The 21,296-nt window shown below is 37.4% G+C and overlaps 1 non-coding gene across 1 annotated transcript; it reads right to left on the bottom strand.

Annotated features, from left to right (window-relative positions):
- Positions 1-19,732: 19,732 nt before the first annotated feature.
- LOC121209153 (small nucleolar RNA R71) lies at positions 19,733-19,838 on the bottom strand. Its single transcript, XR_005904270.1, has one exon. It is a non-coding gene; the product is annotated as a small nucleolar RNA R71 (small nucleolar RNA).
- Between the last annotated feature and the right edge of the window lie 1,458 nt (positions 19,839-21,296).

Here is a 21,296-nt window from a genome sequence, read left to right as displayed (position 1 = left end):
AGCACATAAAATGTTGGATGGTTCAATTATTGGTTGCTTGCTATATATGATAGCTGAATATATTGAGAATTTGATATAACATGATATTTTATTAAGTTGGATAACTTGTGAAAAAAGTGAAAAGGAAGGTAAGTTTGTATGTAAATAATATATCATTTTTATTTATGTTATAATATTTTGTTAGTATATGAGATGTGGTTGCATATTGAGTGATCACTTGATGTAAATTATGAATTGAAATTTATTATGGATAAATTGGCAAAATGTTGAAAAGTGAGGAATTTCCCAGTTGGACCATCGAAATAGGAAAGACACAAATGATCCTTTGTGAGAACACATGTGTAGTACTATGTGCAAGCTACTATGTGTTTAAAATGGTTTTAGGTCACGTGTGTAGTTCTAAGTGCAGGATACTACATGTACCAAATGGTTAGGTCGCATGTGTAGTACTAAGTACAGGCTATTATGCGTACCCGATAGTTTCAATCACGTGTGTAGTACTAAGTGCAGGCTACTACGTGTACCGGATTGTTGGTCGCATGTGTAGTACTAAGTGCAGGCTACTATGCGTACCAGATAGCTTCAGTTGTGGTAATATGTACAGGCAACCATGTATATGTTATTATTTCGATGAGTTCAATCGGAAATCGACTAAGTGAAAATACATGTGAACATGACCATGTGATGAATAAGTGCAGATATATGTTTTTGGAAATTTATGAGCAATGTACTCGACAGTTGAGTGAACTTTCAGTAAGATGGAATGGAGTAAGTGAAATTATGTAAGAGTGAAATTTGTAATAAAACAGTTTTGGACTGCAGCAGTTGTGCAACTTTGAAAACTCACCAAAAATATTGGAAACCAAATTAGAGGTTTAATAAGATATGAAATTAAATATTATTGAGTCTATTTTCATATAAAGGAAATGGTGTAAGTAAAATAATTTCATATTATGAGATATTTGAATTTTTGTGAGACAGGGTCAGAATGATTTCAAAATCCCCTGTTTTTACTTGGAAAAATCATTAAAAATTGAAAAAAAATATGGGTTATAATTTATATGATTAAAACCCTTAATAAGTCTATTTTTGAAAAAAAACAAATGGAAACATTATCAAAATCTTGTACGAAGAGATAATTAATTTTTAGTGTAGAGGGGTCGGAACTATCAAACAGCGAAACAGGGGTTAATTTAAAGAATAAAATGTACTTATTTGTTAGACCAAAAATTCTGGAAATTTTATGGTAAACATATATATGAGCTTAATTTCAGGGAAAATTTACGGATCTTAATTTGGTGTTCTGTAGCTCCAGGTATAAATAATTTAGTAACTATGACTCGAGAAAACAGCATGACCAGAAAATAAGTAAAAGTGTAATTATGATTATATTTCCACGGAATCATGTTGATAATTTGCTTATTATTTTCATATGAACTTACTAAGCTTTAAGCTTACTCCCTTCTTTCCATTTCTTTAGTGTTGATAGGTTAGCTCAGGGTTGGAGATCGTCGAAGGCAACCTCACACTATCAAGCTACCTCCTTTGCAGCATTGGTGAATCTTAATGTCTTCAAGTGAGTGTCATGTATGGGGACTTAGTTTTATGATAGATGTTGTAATGATTAGACATATGTATTGGCTTATATTGATTCATTGTATATATCCATGAGATGTGGCTTGTAATGATTGTGGCTTGTAAGCCAAATTATCCATGGTAAGTTCTAATGCTTGTGATACGATGATGTGTTTATGCTTGTGGGATATGTATGGTTGGTATTATGACATATATGCATGATGGGTGCTTCTTGACCGATCAAAATGGTCATATCCACGTGGTAATGTATAATATGGAAATAAGTTGATAATGTTTGAACATGAATACTTGATGTTGATTGAAGCTACTTGATAAACTGATGGTGATGAAAGTTCAGTAAAAGTGATCATCAAATGACAAGGTTAATAAATATAAAATTGTTGTGTCTAGATTTGATATTATAAGAGTATGTGTAATAAGTGAATGATAGCATGGTAAAGGTAAGAATATACCTTAGTGAAGTATGTTAAATCATTAAAATGATGCAATGATGTATATCTTTGATGTTTGTAAAGATGTGAGGGATTAATAGTAACAAAAGGCTTGGAAAATAGCCTAAGTACTAGTCACACGGGCAGAGACATGGCCATGTGTCTCAACAATGTCGAGGACATGGGCGTTTCCCTGTGTCCACATGAGCGTGTGAGTGTGGTTAAATTTGTTTTGCTGACATCATAAATAGAAAGTTGCACGGCCTGAGGACACAGGCGTGTTAGAGACACATGGGCGTTTCCCTGTGACCACACAAGCGTGTGACCCTGTTTCAGGAAAATTTTTCTAAGTTTCCCCAAAACTTTCTAAAGTTATCGATTTAGTCCCAAACTACCTTTAATGCATGTTTAGAGCCTCGGTTGCTCGTGTAAGGGACATTATTCATGTGATTGAATGTTTTTAATTTAAATGAAATTTTATGGCCTGCTTTTGCATGTTTGTGAATGTTTTAAGTCCGGTAACGCCTCTAACTCTGTCCTAGCGTTGGATACGGGTAAGGGGTGTTACAGTTATGGTCCAACCATGGTTTTATGTCTAAATAGTTTCCATAGCCTTGCTATGGTCTTAAATGCAAATACAGTTCGTCTCTATTGATATAAGGAATTATCATTTTCGTAACTTTTTACAATTCCAGTTCTACCAACAAATAAATTTAATATTAGTAATTTTATATAATTTAAGCTCAAACATTCATAAATAATTAGAAATATAATTGAGTTCATATTAAATGGACTTATCTAATAAAAAATGAAGTCAAAATCGAGACAACGATAAATCTGTTACTTTAGCCTTTACGTGATTCGAGCCTGATCGATTTATTTCTTGATGTAAAATAATAATTCTATTTAATGATCAACTTCTAGCAACATAATTAACTAATTTTATGAAATTAAGTCTTTCTGTACATTTTTACAAATTTCCCCAACATTTTACCTTTTATGAAATTTAGTCCCTAAGTCCAAACTTGCAATTTAACTGTTTTCAACCAAATTCAAGCTTAGTCGAATTGTTTGAGACCCTATTATAGCCCATATTTCCTTTTATTTCACATCAAGTCCTCGTAATTTTATCGCTTTAACATTTTATTCTTAAAACATTAAAATTACCAAAAATTACTTTCCAAATAGTCCCATTTAACAACCAAGCTTAATAATTTACCATAAAACTTCAAGAATATCCAAAAACTCATCAATGGCATAATCCATAATCTTTAACTGTTTTGAAAACAGAGATACGAGTTAGCTGGACCTAGTTGTAATGATCTCAAAAACATAAAAAATTACAAGAAACTGATTAAAATTGACTTACCAAATTGGAGGACAAGCTTGCCCGAAGCTTCCCAGCATTAACAATGGTGTTTCAGCCTTTTTTCCTAGAAGATTCATGAAGATGATGTATTTTAACCTTTCTTATCTTTTATTTATTTACTTAATTTTGCAATTTACTAATTTAACCTTTGAATCTAACTTATAAAATGACTAATTCATGTCTATAAGTGTCCAATATTTATGAATACGGTATAATTACCATGTAAGGAAGGTTTATTGCACAATTGGTCCTTCAATTATTCTAAAATTTTTAACTAAACAAACTTAATTTTAATTTAATCCTAAACTAATAAGGACTTAATAAGAAAATAGCCCAAAGGCTAGTGGATTAATCATATCCACCACCACTTGGACTTTTGATCATGGTTTAATCACTATTTTGGTCCCTTTACAATTTTAAATCTACAGCAATTCACTTTTACCTCTTTTATAATTTAGTCCTTTTACCTTAATTAAGCAACCAATCGTCAAAACTACTGGACCAAACCTCATTTCACATATAATACAACTCTATAAATATTTACTAAAGTATTTACAGCTTTAAATTATGGAAATGGAGTCCTAATACCTCATTTAAAAAAACCACTTGACCTTTGGACTAAACCACTTATACTAACCATTAATCCAATTAATTAAAATTCATCAAATCAAAATTCAATATAAAAATTATTATTGACTTGTATAACTAACTTTATGAACTTATTCGTCAGATTTGTAATCCTAAAACCACTGTTTCTGACACCATTAAAAAATAGGCTGTTACAGGAATCCTAAACCATTCATCCCCTATTCTCCCTAATTTGTTTAGAAGCTTTGAAGATGAAAAGAGAAAGAATTCTTTCTCTTTCGTTCCACCAAGCCTTTATCTTTTCTTTAATTTAATACATTTTCATTTTATAATTGTTAATTACTTAAGTTTTATAATATAAACATACATACATACTTCCTTAGCCGGCCATATATTTATTAGGTATAAATACTTTTTAATCCCTCTCCATTAAGTTCTAATTATAAATTCCTAACAGTTCACACTTTTATCACTTATGTGATTTAGTCCCTAAACCTTAATCAAGGAATAATTCAATAAAATTACTCAACCAAAATTAAATTTACTTCTAATATAATTTTGTAAATATTTACATTTTTTATTTACAGAAACGGGGTTTGAAAACACACTTTCTGACCCACTGACTTTTGGGTCATTACAACTTTCTAGTAAACGACCTTATCTGTTATTCTCGAACCACAAATTACCCTGAGTGTGGGCTCGAGTAACACAAACCGAATCACAAATTGAAAGCTTTAATTTAACTTTCAGGGTGTAAGCATAGACTTACTAGAAGAGATAAAATTCATAGGGTCTAAATGGATTTACAAGAAGAAAAGAAATGTGGAAGGAAAAGTTGAAACTTATAATGTAAGACTTGTGGCAAAATAGTATACTAAAAAAAGGTATAGATTATGTAATAGCCCAATTTTAGTTAAATCAGAATAGTGGTTTCAAGAGCACAAATCTGAATTCGTAAAATAATTTTTATATAAATTTATGGTTTACAGCATGTGATTTCGTGTGCTAATTTTATTGTTTAAGTGGTTAATTTGATAAAAGGACTTGATCGCGTAAAATACAAAAGTGGCATGCTATAAGTTAAAAGTGTCAAATTGTTATGGCTTATTAATTGGGAGGTCCTTATGATGTTATTATGCCATTGATAAGGTTAATGGACATTAATGGCCTTATATTATGTGTTTTATAATGGTTTTTATTAAGGTTGAATTAGTAATTTAGTTATTAAAGTTATTATTAATAAAAGAAAACCAAAAATTGGCTTCATTATCACCATATTCAACCGAAAATCAGCAAAAGAAATAGGGTTTCTAAGCCTTCAAACATTCGGCACTTATCTTGGCTAATTGATATGTGATTTTTGATCCATTTTTTGATGATTTCTATGTTTTTGTGATTGTTGCTTAGTACTCTATCTAGCCCATGCTTGAAATTTTGAATTTGATGATGATTTTGAGATATGCCATGGATGAATCCATGAGTTTTGTGTTGTTAATTGATGAAAAATGAAAGATATGTGTTGGGTTAATATGTTTTGTATTGGGATTTTTTATGAATTTGATTATTATGGGCTAATTTGTGACATGAGAAATTGAAGGGTTAAAATGTGAAATAAGTGAAAGTTATGGGCTACTAGATACTGTATGAAAATTCAGCTAAGCATGAGAAATGTGAAATTATGTGTATTTTGTGATTTCATGAAACAGGGACTAAAATGTCAAAATAAGAAATTTTAGGGGCTAAAGTGTAAAATGCCCTAATTATGTGTTTTTGGATTGAAATAAATAAATGTGTGATTAAATTAGTGAAATCTGAATTTATATAGATCTAGAACGAAAGAAATTGGAATTAGATTGAGAAAAGTCGAAGGTTGTAGAATAATTGACTCGTTTAGCCATTCTCATTTTAGATGTAAGTTCATATGCAAATAATTGCAATTAAATTAAATTAAATTATAGGTGTTTACTTGTTATTGAATTGTTGTGAATATTGAACGAGTAATTACGAGCAAGGAACGATTAAGTTTCGATATCTGAAAGTCCCGTACGAACTTAGGAAGAGTATAGGATACGATTGTCATGACATTAGGTTATCGAGATGTGATTACATGAAAGATCATGTCTAGGACATTGGCATCGTATTATGATTTCGTGTAAAACCCTGTCTGGGACAGTGGCATCGATATGTCTCTACATGTAAGACCATATCTGGGATATGGCATTTTACGAGCTTATGTGATTTTCGAGTATCCTTAACGATTCCAAATGGTTCAACGGGCAAAGTCAAGTTGTGAAAGATTATGTGAATGAGCTAAGTGATTTAGGTACGTATAAGATTCATATGAACATTAAGATGAGAAGTAATTGATGAACTTACATGTGAATGTGAATAATTATGCATTGATAAAGGTTTGTGTATCTATATGTGCTTATACATGAATTACTTATTTGATGGATTCAAATATGATATTGAATATGTGTACCGTGGAAAGGTTTCTGTAATTGAATGTGTTAAGCTATGTTTAATATATTTGAATTTATATGAATATGTTTATATGGTAGCTTTATTTGTATATGGCTTACTAAGCTTATAAAGCTTACTTTGTGTGTTCTTTTCATGTTTTATAGATCATTGAAGCTAGCTCGGATATTGGGGATCATCGAAAAATCATCATTATACTATCGACTACTTGTTGGTATTTTTGAAGCTTTGTAAATATGGCATATGGCATGTATAGGCTAGAGAGCCAATGATATGTTTTGTGTTAAGATTTGAGCCATGAGATTTGGCTTACTTTTGGGTTGGAAATGTTGTATATATTGGTCTTTTGAGTTGGCCTAAATAATGTGTTGGATAAGTCAATTATGTAATGTGTATGATGCCTTGTGTATGGCTTAATTATGTGATGTCGAAATGGTAAGTTATGTGACATGAAATAGGTGAAAATGTGATGATAAGATGCATATAGATGTTATGCAAGTTTAATAATTTTGGTGTAAAGATTTAGTAGGTTTTGGTTATGGAATTGGATAGTTGAAATGGTTGTGTATAGATGGCATGATATGTGTATGAATTGGTATGTTTAGCTGCCTATTTATGTATTGTAATGGTTTCAAATTGTTTGCTTTGTGTACTTGAATATAGGGTGGCAAATTGGCTTTGCAAATTGCCTATTTTTTTCCACACGGGCAAAGACACGGGTGTGTGTCTCAACCATGTGTGACACATGGTCATGTTACACGCATTGTGACCCCTGGGGTACCCTTCGAATTAAAGTCAGTATACCCTACAGTTTTGACATGGCCTGACACACGGGCATGTCTATTGGCCGTGTGAGTCACACAGCCTTGGCACATAGGCGTTTGTGGCCATTTCAAAAGGCGCACGGGATTGACACACGGGCGTGTGGTCAACTGTGTGACCCAAGTCAGTAACCCCTTTAGATTTCACACGGCCTGACACACGGGCATGTCCTCAGTTGTGTGGTGAAAGTTAGTATGTATGCCCTATTTTCACACAGCTTATGATACAAGCGTGTCTGGTAGCCGTGTGAGGCAGACGGCCTATTCACACAGGCGTGTGACCATTTATATGTTTGAAAATTTTCTAAATACCTCAAAGTTTGCAAATGTTATCAGTTTAGTCCCGAACCTCTTCTAAGTATGTTTTAAGGTCTAGTGGGATCTTAAAAGGGAAAATATGGTTGATGTGTATGGACTTTGATTATGAATGTATAAATGTGTACTTTTATGATGTGATTGATCGGTAATACCCCGTAGCCCTATTTGGAAATTGATACGGGTTAGGGATGTTACATTTAATTGATATTAGAGCTATGGTTTAGTCGATTCTAGGACTAACGTAGCACGTGAGAGTCTAGCTATACATGCCACATATATATATACACTGCGATGGTGTGATGATTTCTGACAGTTAAAATGTGTTTTTTGTATAGTAAATGGATCCTGATGAGCTATGGCCGATGATGTGGAAAGTAATGCACCCACTCCCACTCAAGGGGCAGTGAGATCTGATTCTAGACTTGTTTTGAATAGCAACGAGGGAGAGCCTAAACAAGCCTTCTTCCAAATGATGAATAAGTGGTTCACTCAGTATATTAGAACTAATCCAGCGGCTCCACAACCTCCACCTCTGCCTAATCCTCCAGAAGTCCCTATCATGCCACAAGTTGTGAATCCAATTCATTTGAGTAAGCCTTCGGTTGATAAAATTAGAAAATATGGGCCTAAGAGTTTCGTGCTACTACTGGTGATGATGCTGAGAGAGCTGAGTTCTGGCTTGAGAAATCGATACGAGTGTTTGATAAAATGTCGTGTACTCTTGATGAATGTTTTAAATGTGCTATCTCATTTCTAAGAGATATCGCGTATCCTTGGTCGAAAACGTTAATATCTATGGTTCCGAAAGGACGAGTCACTTGGGAGTTCTTTCAGACTAAATTTAGAAAGAAGTACATTAGTCAGAGATTCATAGATCAGAAACGCAAAGAGTTTCTTGAGCTGAAACAGGGTCTTATGTCTGTTACGGAATATGAACGATAATTTGTGAGATTAAGTCAATATGTACGAGAATGTATCTCAATTGATAAACTATAATATATACAAATTTTTACCCTATGCTTGGCATATTTATGGATGATTTTTCCTTGGTTTCATTGAATTTGATGCTCCTAATCCTTTAATTTAATGTTTTATACTCAAGAGAGCTTAGGATGGCGAAAAGAGCAAGAAATGGGCAAAAAATAGATAAATTGGGCCTAAATCAGTGTTTCACACGGCCTAGGCACTTCCACACGGGTGATCCACACGTCCGTGTGTGACACACGAGTAGACCACATGCCCGTGTGTCATGGCCGTGTCGACATTAATCCAAGTCAGAATTGCACACGGCCTGAGCACTTGCACATGGCCATGTCCCTGTCGAGCCTAAGTCTAATTCTACTCGGAAAAGGCTAATTCTGGGCTATTTTGGGCATTCCAAAGTCTATATAACACCCTAGAAGAGGATTAAAGGGACACATAAAGTTGAAGGCAGAAAATACTCAAGGACAGCCATCAGAATCACCTCAGAGGTAGAATCTACATCTAGACTGAAGATTTCCATCCAATTTCCTAGAAGTTCTTTGGGTTTCTTTATGCTTTGTTGTTTTTCCAAACTTTGAGATGTTTTCCATTATTATTATGAACTAAATCTCTAAATACCTAAGGGAGATAAAAACTAAGATGGATCTTATTATTATTTGAGTTTATAATAAATACTTGTTCTTATTTTTAATTGTGAATTTAACCCTTGCTTTAATATTCCAGGACATTAGTTTAGGTTTTTGATGTGCTTATTCAGTGGAGCAAAAGTCCATGTTTAAGAGTAGATCATTCATAATTAAGCGGAGTTGCATGCAATCGTAAAGATAGGACGACATAAATCTACCAGATTAGAGTCAAATCTAATAAGGGAATCCATAGATCGAGTTAATGCAACAATAGGGGTTTTAATTAGAAAGAGATTTCAATCAATCAACCTAGAGTCAGTTGTTTTTAGTCTCGAGAGAGATATTAACATAAATCAGGGATTTCTACGGTTTAAGTCAAGTGAATAAATCGTCTAACTCAAAGATAATAAGTGAAGTCTAGGTGGATTCTTCCTTGGGTATTGTCTTCTCCATCGGTTTTCTAAAAAGTATTTCCAACTTTAATCTCTGTCAGAACCTTAGTTAGTTAGATAGTTAATTTTAGTTTTAAAACATCTCTTTCATTCTTAGGCTAGATAATAAAAAGATAGTAATTACTAGTACTTTTGGTCCTCGTGGATACGATATTTCCGGTCTCACCACAACTATACTACTGTTCGATAGGTGTGCTTGCGTTATTCGAATTTTTAGTTAGTTTTACGACCATCAAGTTTTTGGCATCGTTGCTGGGGACTAAGATATTAGGAATGCTTAATTTTTATTACTTTAGCCATTTTTAATTATTGCAATTTAATTTTGTTTTTTACTAATTTTTATTTTCTTTACATCCGGCAGGTTTTTATAGTTTATGACTAGAAAAAACCCGTCAGGACCTCTACTTTTCGATAGTGAAATTGAGAGCACAACTCACAGAAACTAAAGAGAAATAAGGCAAATCCTACAATACATAAAGGAAGGGTGAGAGGACGATATTCATACTACGACCGAGGACATGGCTGATAATTAGAATAATCCACTACCTGCTGTAGTTGCGGCAAATCCAATAGATTAAAATCCTGCTCCTCGTACTATATATAATTATGCTAAACTTACTTTAACAGGAACTGAATCGAGTATAGTTAGACCTCCTGTCGCTGCAAATAATTTTGAACTGAAACCTAACACAATCTAAATGATACAATAGTTTGTTCAGTTTGATGGTTTGTAGGACAAGTGTAACACCCCAAACCCGGCCCAGACGTTATGGCCAGTCTGACGTGTAACATGGACTTACGACTTAGTATGCATTTGTTGGTTTAAGTGATTAGGGTAGTCTTTGTAAAAACAGCGGTTGAATGAAAAGCCGGTTTATCAATCTTTAGGCTATCCATTTGTTGTGCTTGTTGAGTCTTGGAAAACGTTCATTAATTTTGAAAACCCGCGCAGCCTAACACTAGCAGTTTCGACATAGTATAAATATAATCAAAAAATAAAACCATAGCGGAAAAAAGAAATTTAAATAGCGGACTTATTACAACTTAAAACCCAAAATTAAATCAGAATATAAAATAATAAAAATAAACTAACTTAGAAAAACCAACTTTGCAGATGATTCATAGCTCCAAGCCCACTATGGTTGGGGATTTCCTGCAGAGATGAAAATAAAGGGTGAGTTCAGTAAACTCTGTGTGTAACATAACCCAACCAAAGCCCAAAACGGATCAAACCTCAGAGTCAGACTTATCTGGGCCTTGGCCCAGTACAGATATTAGAATGAAACCCATAGGCCCATAGTAGATATAGAACAAATATATCATGAATACAGAAATCCCAACCCAGAGCCATCCATAACACCCTCGTACCAGCCTTACACCATGTGGGGAGACTACTCGACCCACCCAACCGCTACACATCACAAAAATTGCAGCGAAGCTGCCAGATATTATGAAGAAGTCACCAGATACAGATATTGTGGCTAGGCCACCAAAACAGATATATATATATATGTGGCGAAGCCACCAGATTGCAGTGAGGCTGCCAGAACGCTTCCTCCATCAATATAAACCCATGTCCCATGCAACAGAAATAATATGTCATGGCATACGTATACAGAAGCAGAACATCATGCTTTTCAGAAAAAAATATAACCCTAGGGGTAAAATCGTTATTTTCCATGCATAAGGGTATTTCAGTAATTATTAGCTATTGCTAAGGTTTCATGCTCATTCTAACGTTTACCAAGTAATCAGAAGTAGTTACCTCGTCTTTTTACCAAAGTGAGCCCGTTGGCCCACTGGCCCGTTTTCGGCCCATTAAGCCCAAAAATACCGTTGTGCACGAAAATGCACACTCTGCACTCTAATCATCCAAATGCACCATATTCATTAACAACTGTCTCACGAGCACTCGCACACTCGCGAGTTCACAAAATACCAACGTTTCGATATTTCGGCTTTTACTGATTCAGTCTAAGGGAGGGTGTCGTTTACACACCTGGTTGATGACAATTGATGACGATATCTCCCACGCGATAATCCTATTAGGAGATTGCAGTTAATTCGCACTCCAAACACTCTTAGCTGACGCCCAACCCAAACAAACACGTCACAAAGCGAAAGGGATCAGCCAAGAAAGGTATGCCTACTCTCCTCATGGTTTGCTCTATTTAAAGCCAGCTCTCCATCTACTCTTATGTTAGCTTCCCGATGTGGGATCTCTCCATCACTAGAGTTTAAAACCAACACCAACTCTTGCTGTCCCAACATAGCAAAATAATCAACCTCTGCGTGCCAAGGGATTCGAACCAAAGTCCTCTCACATGCCAACTCACGCCACCACCACTAGGCCATCAACTCATTTGTGTCATAAATCCAACACATTAAACTTTAAAGCGCACCTACTTGCCTCCAGATTTATTGGAAAGAAAAACCAAAATATATTGCAAGAGCCAAGACTTGAACTTTGGACCTCTTGCTTCCTCTATGGCGTCACTTCCTTGTCCCCTAAGTGGCGCCACCTTGCCACTACACCACACTCCTTTTTGTGTCATCTTTTACCTCTTTACTCTTAAAAGCCCAAACGCCAATTGCATCACCTACTCATAAAATTAAAATTCCAAATACTACCATGGATTTAACTTAAGTTTGGGCATTCCAAAGGCCCACTAACCTACTAAAATATATATTAACCAACCAAAACACACACAAATTTTAAAAATCACAGAAACATAGAAAACCCAAAAATTGGGGCGTTATAACTCTACCCTCCTTAAAGAAATTTCATCCCGAAATTTTACCTTAATCAAACAGATGAGGATATTGTTGATGCATCGCCACTTCTGGCTCCCAAGTAACCTCTTTGCCATGATTACGCCACAGTACCTTTACTAGTGGAACTGATTTCCTCCTCAAAATCTTAACATCTAGATCCAAAATCTAAACAGGCTCTTCCTCAAAAGTCAAGTCTGTTTGGATCTCGATCTCTGCAACCGACACAACATGAGTAGGGTCAAAACGATACTGCCTTAACATGGAGACGTGAAAGACATCATGAATCCTATCGAACTCTGGAGGTAGCTCCAACTGACAAGCCACTGGACCCACTCGCTTAAGAATCCGATAAGGCCCAATGAACCGCGGACTTAACTTGCCTTTCCTCCTAAACCTTAATATTTTCTTCCAAGGTGAAACATTCAAGAAGACCATATCACCCACATAGTACTCAATTTCCTTGCGCTTCAAATCTGCATATGACTTTTGTCTATCAAATGCTTCCTTCAACCGATCTCTAATCAACTTGACCCTATCCTTAGTATCTGCCACCAACTCAGGTCCAAGAACCTGTCGTTCACCCAACTCGGTCCAACAACTAGGTGTACGACATCTTCGCCCACACAGTGCCTCATAAGGAGCCATTCAAATACTTGCCTGATAACTGTTGTTGTATGCAAACTCTGCCAACGGTAAGTAATCCTCCCAACTGCCTCAAAAGTCGATAACGGATCCCCTCAACATGTCTTCTAGAATCTGAATAACCCTTTCCAACTGACCATCAGTCTAAGGATGAAAGGCTGTACTAAAGTTCAATCGCGTACCCAACGCCTCATGCAACTTTTGCCAAAACCGAGATGTGAATCTAGGATCTCGATCAAAAATAATCGACACTGGCACTCCATAAAGTCGCACTATTTCTACTACATACAATTTGGCTAACTTCTGAAGTGAATAATCAGTGCGGACAGGTATGAAATGAGCAGATTTGGTCAACCTATTCACAATTACCCAAATCGAGTCCTTCTTCGACGGTGTCAAGGGTAACCCACTCACAAAATCCATGGTTACCCTCTCCCACTTCCAAAGTGGTACTTTCACTGGCTGCAAAAGTCTAGAAGGTAATTGATGTTCAGCTTTCACTTGCTGACAAGTCAGACATTTTCCCACAGCTTTCGTTACCTCTCGCTTCAATCCAGACCACCAATACAGCTCCTTTAAGTCGTGATACATTTTACTCCCTTCAGGATGCATAGCACACAGACCTCCATGAGCTTCTTTCAGAATTGCTTGCCTCAAGTCAGAGTCCTTCGGAATACAAACTCTACCTCGGTAACACAGAACTCCCTCACTGTTCAGTCTGAACTCAGAAGTATCCCCATTCTTAGCCTGCCAGAATCGAGAAACCAGGGACTGATCCCTCGACTGTTTTTCCTTAATCTCATCCACCCAGGTCGGCCTAACTTGCAGTTCTACTAACAGACTACCGACGTCATACAGACTCAAACGAGCAAACATGGCTCTCAAATCAGATACAGTTCTACGACTTAGGGCATCAGCCACCACATTAGCTTTGCCTAGGTGATACTCAATCGTGCAGTCATAATCCTTAAGCAACTCTATTCATCTCCACTGCCTAAGGTTCAGCTCATAATGAGTCAGCAAGTACTTAAGACTCTTATGATCTGTGTATATAATACACCTTTCTCTGTACAGGTAATGTCTCCAAATCTTAAGCGCAAATATTACCGATGCCAACTCCAGATCATGAGTAGAATAGTTAACTTCATGTGGTTTAAGCTATCGCGATGCATAAGCAACCACTTTACGCTCTTGCATTAGCACACAGTCCAACCTTACATGTGATGCATCACTGCATACAGTAAAATCTTTTCCAGACTCCGGCTGAATCAGTACAGGTGCCTCAGTCAGAACTTTCTTCAGCTTCTCAAAAGATTCCTGTTGTTTCTCAGTCCAAACAAACAGTACTTCCTTCCTTATAAACTTTGTCAAAGGCGCTGCCATCATAGAAAATCCTTCCACAAACCTTCTATAGTACCCAGCTAAACCCAGAAAACTTTGAATTTCTAACACTGACCTCAGTGGCTTCCATTCCAGAATCGCTTCAATCTTTTGAGGGTCCGCCTTGATCCCTTCAGCAGAGACAACATGCCCCAAGAAAGTTACCTCTCTCAACCAGAACTCACACTTACTGAATTTCGCATAAAGCTCATTCTCCCTCAGCACTTGCAGCACAATACGAAGGTGCTCATCATGCTTCTTCTCAGTTTTAGAATAAACCAGAATATCATCGATAAAGGCGACCATGAATCAATCCAAGTATGGCTGGAACACTTGATTCATCAGATCCATAAATGCCGCAGGTACGTTCGTCAATCCAAATGGCATAACCAAGAACTCATAGTGACCATACCTAGTTCTAAATGCCATCTTGTGAATATCCACTTCATTAACCCTCAACTGATGATACCCAGATCGAAGGTCAATCTTGGAAAATACTGAAGCTCCTCTAAGTTGGTAGAATAAATCATCGATTCTCGGCAGTGGGTACTTGTTTTTAATCGTCAGTTTGTTCAACTACCGATAATCGATGCATATCTGCATTGACCTATCTTTCTTCTTTACGTACAACACTGGTGCTCCCTACGGAGACACACTTGGTCTAATGAAGCCTCTATCCAATAACTCTTGAATTTGGGCTTTCAGCTCCACCAACTCCTTCGGTGCCATCCTATAAGGTGCAATGGATACCGGTACTGTTTCAGGTAACAAGTCGATTCCAAACTCAACCTCTCGGTTCAGGGGTCAACCCAGAAGCTCCTCTGGAAAAACATCTTGAAAATCCTTGACGATTCTAATTTTATCCACTATCAGATCCTCAGTTTCTGATTGGCTTACAAATGCCAAATAAGCCTCACATCACTTTCGAATCCACTTCTCGGCTCTCAATGCCGACACCACATTAGACAGATAATCCTTACGCTCGCCTATCACCAAAACCTCCTCATCCTTTATGGTCTTTAACATTATTCACTTAGCAGCACAATCCAGAGTAGCCCTATGCTTAACAAGCCAATCCATTCCCAAAATAAGATTGAATTCTTCGAAAGGTAGCTCCATCAGATCTCTAGAGAAAACTTTTCCTTGAGTTTCTATAGGCACATCTCTATACAGTTTATCTACCCTAACCGAGTGACCCAAAGGACTTAGTACAGATACCCCACTCACGGTCTCCTCAAAGCGCACACCCAGTGACCCTGATATAGCACATGCAACATATGAATGGGTAGATCCAACATCTATCAACACAGTGTATGGCATACTGGAAGTTAGAAACGTACCAGTTATGACGTCAGGTGCATCACCCTCCTCTCGGCGACGAGCTACATACACCAACGCCGACTGACAAGCCTCAGCAAATCCAGCACCCTGCTAGACGCCCCTCTTCCTCGACCGTTTCCATTACCACCACTGCCTTGCCCACATCCTCTCGGAAACTGTGGTCCACCCCTCACTGGTTAAGCGACCCTCTACTCTAAAACTTAAACCTGATCTGGTTCCTGGGGACAATCCTTAACCCTATGCTCCATAGATCCGCATCGAAAACAAGCACCAGAACGTTTCCGACCCTCTCCCATATGCATCTTCCCAGAATTCCTACAACCTTATGGTCTAACAGCATTCATCGGTACTGCTCGAACTGGCTCTATTACCCTTACTTTCTTAACATTCCTGTTCATACCACCTGAAAGTCCTGAATCTCTCCTAAAACAGTTCCGATCTTTCTCACGATTCTGTCTTTCTGTATGCTTCACTTCCTCAGCTATCTTAGCTTTCTCCACTAAAGCAGTGAAGTTACGCTCCCTCTGCAGAGCAATCAGCACCCTAAGTTCATCTTTCAGACCATCCTCGAAGCGTATGCTACGCTCATACTCTGTAGCGACAATCCTAAAAGCATACCGGCTCAGTCTCAGAAACTCGGACTCATACTCAGCCACTGACTTACTCCCTTGGACTAGGTTCAGAAATTCTTTCCGGCGAGCGTCCACGTAACTAGCCCCAACATACTTTCCTTTGAAGGCTATCTTAAACAGCTCCCAAGTCACACTGTCAGTAGGAGTTCCATCTCTCACTGTGAGCCACCACTAATAAGCCTCATCCCTGAGTAACGATATGGCTCCCTTCAGCTTCTGCTCCACAAAGCAGTCTAGATCATCCATAATCCACTTTGTGGCTTCTAACCAATACTCAACCACATTCGGACCTACACCAAATACACCCCTAAATATCTCTGCTCCATTGGTCCGGAGTCCCTCAGAAATAGACCATCGAATTCTGTTTCCCGTCCTTGCCCCAGTAACCCTTTCCAAAACTCGGAGCATTGCCTGGGATAGAGCATCGTCCCCGGCACCTCGATCATGAGACTCTACCTCCGTTGCCGGTGGTACTGGTGCATCTGCTACCGGTACATGTCCTGAATATGAAGATTCATCCTGAGCATTACCTCAACAATGTCCACGGCCTCTTCCATGAGCTGCTCATGTACTCATTTCGTATTATCTGGTTAAGAATTTTATGAATCAGTTTAATATTTCAGTGTTTATTACAGATGTCTTATGAATAACAATAATTCAGAGTTTGAGTTTGTTTCCTTTTGCGGTAGCCTAGCTACAGTCTCAGTCTACTTATCAGAATTTCTATAGTTCCAGTGTTACCCTAACTAAAGTACCATGATAAGGTTTTGTACAAGCATATAACAGATATTTCAGAAACAATCAGAAAGGCTCAGAAAACTTATAGACTTGGGCCGGAGATTCAGTGTGCCACCTTCTAAAAAAAACCTAATTTTAGAAAACTGATTTTAATCTTTAAAATCAACTATTTGTAAAGAGAAAATATTGGAAACATTCTTGAAAACAATTTATAATCAAGTTCCAAAAAAAATGATTTTCGAAAAACTTTATTCAGTGTTTCTTTACAAACTCTTATTTTTAGACCCGTTCCACAGCCGAGTTGTTGTAACTTGGCTCTAATACCACTAAATGTAACACCCCAAAATCGGCCCAGACATTATGGCCAGATCTAATGTGTCACATGGACTTACGACTTAGTATGCATTTGTTGGTTTAAGTGATTGGGGTGGTCTTTGTAAAAACAGCGGTTGAATGAAAAGCCAGTTTATCAATCTTTAGGCTATCCATTTGTTGTGCTTGTTCAGTCTTGGAAAACGTTCCTTAATTTTGAAAACCCCCGCAGCCTAACACTAACAGTTTCGACATAGTATAAATATAATAAGAAAATAAAACCATAGCGGAAAAAGAAATTTAAATAGCGGCCTTATTACAACTTAAAACCCAAAATTAAATCAGAATATAAAATAATAAAAATAAACTAACTTAGAAAAACCAACTTTGCAGATGATGTGGCCATTTTGAATCCCTCAAAGCTCCAAGCCCACTATGGTTGGGGATTTCCTGCAGAGATGAAAATAAAGGGTGAGTTCGGTAAGCTCAGTGTGTAACATAACCCAACCATAGCCCAAAACGAATCAAACCTCAGAGTCAAACTTATCTGGGCCTTGGCCCAGTACAGATAATAGAATGAAACCCATAGGCCCATAGCAGATACAGAACAAATATATCATGAATACAGAAATCCCAACCCAGAGCCATCCATAACACCCCCGTACCAGCCTTACACCATGTGGGGAGACTACTTGACCCACCCAACTGCTACACACCACAAAAATTGCAGCAAAGCTGCCAGATATTGTGACGAAGTCACCAGAACAGATATATGTGGCGAGGCCACCAAATTGCAGTGATGTTGCCAGAACGCTTCCTCCATCAGTATAAACTCATGTCCCATGCAACAGAAATAATATGTCATGGCATACGTATACAGAAACAGAACATCATGCATTTCAGAAAAAAATATAACCCTAGCGGTAAAATCATAATTTTGCATGCATAAGGGTATTTCAGTAATTATTACCTATTGCTAAGGTTTCATGCTCATTCTAACGTTTACCAAGTAATCAGAAGTACTTACCTCGTCTTTTTACCAAAGTGGGCCCATTGGCCCATTGGCCCATTTTCGGCCCATTAAGCCCAAAAATACCGTTGTGCACGAAAATGCACACTCTGCACTCTAACCATCCAAATGCACCATATTCATTAACAACTATCTCACGAGCGTTCGCACGCTCACGAGTTCACAAAATACAAATGTTTCGGTATTTTGGCTTTTACAGATTCAGTCTAAGGGAGGGTGTCGTTTACACACTTGGTTGATGATGATTAATGATGATAGCTCCCACGCGATAATCCTGTTAGGAGACTATAGTTAATCCGCGCTCCAAACACTCTTAGCTGACGCCCAACACAAACGAACACGTCACAAAGCGAAAGGGATCAGCCAAGAAGAGTATGCCTACTCTCCTCATGGTTTGCTCTATTTAAAGCCAGCTCTCCATCTACTCTTATGTTAGCTTCCCGATGTGGGATCCCTCCATCACCAGAGTTTAAAACCAACACCAACTCTTGTCGTCCCAATATAGCAAAATAATCAACCTCTGCGTGCCATGGGATTCGAGCCAAACTCCTCTTACATACCAACTCACGCCACCACCACTAGGCCATCAACTCATTTGTGTCACAAATCCAACACATTAAACTTTAAAGCCCACCTACTTGCCTCCAGATTTATTGGAAAGAAAAACCAAAATATATTGCAAGAGCCAAGATTTGAACCTTGGACCCCTTGCTTCCTCTATGGCGTCACTTTCTTGTCCCCTAAGTGGCGCCACCTTGCCACTACACCACACTCCTTTTTATGTCATCTTTTACCCCTTTACTCTTAAAAGCCCAAATGGTAATTGCATGACTTGTTCATAAAATTAAAATTCCGAAGACTACCACGGATTTAACTTAAGTTTGGGCCTTCCAAAGGCCCACTAACCTACTAAAATATATATATTAACCAACCAAAACACACACAAATTTTAAAAATCACAGAAACACAGAAAGCCCGAAAATTCGGGCGTTACAATAAGGATCCAAACACTCATTTAGCAAATTTTCTGGAATCTTGCGACACCTTTAAGATCAATGGCGTTTCTGAAGATTCCATTCGCCTTCGATTGTTTCCCTTTTCATTAAGGAATAAAGCTAAACAGTGGTTGAACTTGTTACCTCGAGGTCAATCACCACTTGGGAACAAATGACCGAAAAATTTATTCTTAAATATTTTCTGCCGGCTAAAACGGCTAAATTACGGAATGATATCTCTTCTTTTGTGTAGATGGATTTAAAAACACTTTATGATGCATGGGAGAGATACAAAGATCTATTGAGAAGGTGCCCTCACCATGGATTACCCTTTTGGCTACAAGTTTAAACTTTCCACTATGGGTTGAATCCATCAACTAGGCAAATGATCGACGCAGCTGCTGGTGGAACTATCAATAACAAAACACCTGAAGAGGCTTATGAGTTCATAGAAGAGATGTCACTGAATAATTATCAGTGGCAAGTCATGAGGACAAAGCTGACAAAAGTAGCCGACATTTTTAACGTCGATTAGATTGTTGTGCTTTCCAATCAGGTAGAACTTTTGAATAGAAAAATTAATGGTTTAATTGGTTCTACGTAGGTAAATCCAGTAATGTAGTGCGATGCAAGTGGAGGGAGATTAAACAATTCAGAATATCCACCCTATGGTCCCAACATGGAGAACAGGCAATTGAACTATATGGGTAATAATCCTCAACCTCAAAATAGTCCTTATAGTAACACTTACAATGCAGGTTGGAGGAACCACCCAAATTTTTCATGGGGAGGCCAAGGAAATCAACGACCACCACCCCCTCCAAGCTTCCAACAACAACCTTACCAGTAAGAGAAAAATTTGAACATTGAGGAGATGATGACAAATTTTATTTCAGTAGCGGAAACCCATTTTCAGAACACTGAAATTGCACTTAAAAATTAGCAAGCATCAATTCAAGGACTCAAGAATCAAATTGGGCAACTGGCTAAGATGATTTCAGAAAGACCACCAGGGATTCTACCTAGTAACACCGAACCCAATCCAAAAGAGCATGTGAAAGCAGTTACACTAAGGAGTGGGAAAGTGTTAGCTGAATCTGAAAAGAAGCCACCATAAGAAGCTGACAGAAACGAAAGAGAGGAGGTAAAACCTGACAATAATGAAAATTCAGTACCGAAGGAGTATAGACCACCAATCTCATATCCAGCAAAGTTGAAGAAAGACTGCGTGGATGCACAATTCGGTAATTTTTTTGAACTCTTTAAACAGTTGCATATTAACTTACCCTTTGTTGAAGCTATCTCGCAGATGCCTACATATGCAAAATTTTTTAAGGAACTTTTGACAAACAAAAAGAAGTTTGAAGAATTGTCCACAGTAGAACTAAACGAGAATGCTCGGCCATACTTCAGAATAAACTGCCAACCAAACTGAAGGATTCAGGAAGTTTTACTATTCCCTGCTTAATTGGTAATTTAAATTTTGAAAAGGCATTGGCTGATCTAGGGGCCAGTATTAATCTGATGCCGTACAAATTGTTCAAGCAACTTGGTCTTGGGGAACTGAAACCCACTAGGATGAGTATTCAACTAGCTGATAGATCTGTTAAATATCCTAGGGGTATTATAGAGGATGTGTTTGTAAAAGTAGATAAATTTATATTCCCTATTGATTTTGTTGTGCTTGACATGGATGAGGATGTTGAGCTGCCTTTAATTTTAGGTCGTCTATTTTTAGCCACTGCTCGAGCTGTTATTGATGTGGGTGATGGTAAACTTGTGCTT

The sequence above is a fragment of the Gossypium hirsutum genome, chromosome A10 (genome assembly GCF_007990345.1).
Source record: "Gossypium hirsutum isolate 1008001.06 chromosome A10, Gossypium_hirsutum_v2.1, whole genome shotgun sequence".
NCBI classification, from domain to species: domain Eukaryota; kingdom Viridiplantae; phylum Streptophyta; class Magnoliopsida; order Malvales; family Malvaceae; genus Gossypium; species Gossypium hirsutum.
The sequence above is the reverse complement of the archived record's forward strand: the minus strand, read 5'-3'. Positions and strand labels throughout refer to the sequence as shown.